Genomic DNA, 1992 nt, shown 5'->3' with positions numbered 1-1992 from the left:
AGATGGTACAAAGATGATGCTGACACTTTTCTCTAATGCTGCTGCTACTACTACTGCTAAGTCACTTCAGTCGTGTCCGACTCTGTGCGACCCCATAGACGGCCTCCCACCAGGCTCCTCTGTCCCTGGGATTCTCCAGGCAAGAATACTGGAGTGGGTTGCCATTTCTCTAATGCTACTTACCACAAATATCAGTCCATATCTGTGAAGTATCTTCCTTTCCTAATTAGAAAAAGAGGGAAAGGTTTTAGTTAGGGTACAGACAGATTTTTGAAGAGCAAGAGGCTAGAGAAACTGGTTATTTAACTTTTGAGCCCATTACCCTTTAAAAGAGAATTCAACTCGACAACAGGGGTTGTAAAGAGATTTAATTTCCTTCATTCCTTGAAGAACCTGTGGTATTCAGACAAGAGATGATAACTGAATTTGATGGAACTATTTGTGTAGATACTGTGCCCCCAGGGGCCCTGGAGAGCAGGGTTTATTCTCACAGGCATTTCTACATCGTCATTGCATACAGCATCTTTCTAGTCCTTTAGAGTCCAACAGCATGGGGAATTGGAGTTTTCCTGACTAGAAGCAGGGACTCTTTTCCAAGAACTTCTGCAATCAGGGAGTGTGAACTTACATAAACCCGAAAGGAGAGCTAAAGGTGAGTATAAATGTGACATGGTGACTGCAGCTGACAGACTGGTTTATAAGCACAATCAAAACATTTCTTTGAGCACCTCCAGAAAAAAAATCTTGGAGAAGAAGTTGAGGAGAACTTATTTCTTGCTTAGGCAGGTAGGAGAGAGGTTGATGACTCATAATTAAATATCTCTCCATTAAAAAATTCACAGTCTGTTAAGTCTCAGTAATACTGGTTATAATGAAAATAAATCCCTATCAACGGAAATATCAGTATATCCTAAAATCCTTCTTCCAATTTGAAAAACCTTACCTATCAAAATTGTATGGTATACTACCTATGAGAAGTGAGTACAGATACCAGCTTTTAGAGTTTTTTTTTCCTACTAAATTAAGGTTGGAGAGGACTAACGTATTTTGCTACTTTTATTTTTTTGCCATTTCAACCACAAAGGGATGCTATCAAAGAAATAAGCAACAAACTAAGAATCACATGGTAGAATTTCTTAGTAATAAATAGCTGAATTAATTTGTACAATTTAACAAATTGTTAACAATTCTTCTTAAAAGTACATGTATTTCTTTTTATTCAATTCATTTATTTCACTAGAAGTTGTGAAAATAATACAGAGGGGGTCCATGTAATCATCCTCCAGCTTCTGTCAGTAGTGACATCTTACAAAGTACATTATCCAAACCAGGATATAGGTATTGGCAAATGAGAGTTAACTAGACCAAGTCATCAAATACTGCCAGTCACCAAAACTCAAGATGAAATAGATAGTCTGAATTCTTTGGTAAATATTAGAAAAATCAATCTTTTATTTGAAAGCTTCTACAAAACACACTCCCTGGTGGTTTCTCTCGAGAATTCCACCAAGTATTTAAAGAATAATTAGGATCAGTTTTACATAATTTCTTCCAGAAAACAAAAGAGAAGGAAACACTTACCAATACTTTGTTTTTGAGGCTGACATGACCCTACTACCAAAGCCAGATGAAGACTGTACAAAAAGTGAACTACTTCCTCATGAACATAGGCACAAAAATCATCAACAAAATAATAGCAAATACAGCAGTGTATTTAAAAAGCTATGTCTAATGACCAAGTGGATTTTATTCCTGCTATGCAAGGCTAAGTCAGCACTTGAAAATCCATTAATGTGTCTGTCCTGGGTGTTCATTGGAAGGACTGATGCTAAAGCTGAAACTCCAATACTTTGGCCACCTTATGCGAAGAGTTGACTCACTGGAAAAGACTCTGATGCTGGGAAGGATTGGGGGCAGGAGGAGAAGGGGACGACAGAGGATGAGCTGGCTGGATGGCATCACCGACTCGATGGACGTGAGTCTGAGTGAACT

This window comes from Bison bison, unplaced genomic scaffold (genome assembly GCF_000754665.1).
Source record: "Bison bison bison isolate TAMUID 2011002044 unplaced genomic scaffold, Bison_UMD1.0 scf7180017864035, whole genome shotgun sequence".
NCBI classification, from domain to species: domain Eukaryota; kingdom Metazoa; phylum Chordata; class Mammalia; order Artiodactyla; family Bovidae; genus Bison; species Bison bison.
This window is presented reverse-complemented; position numbering follows the sequence as displayed.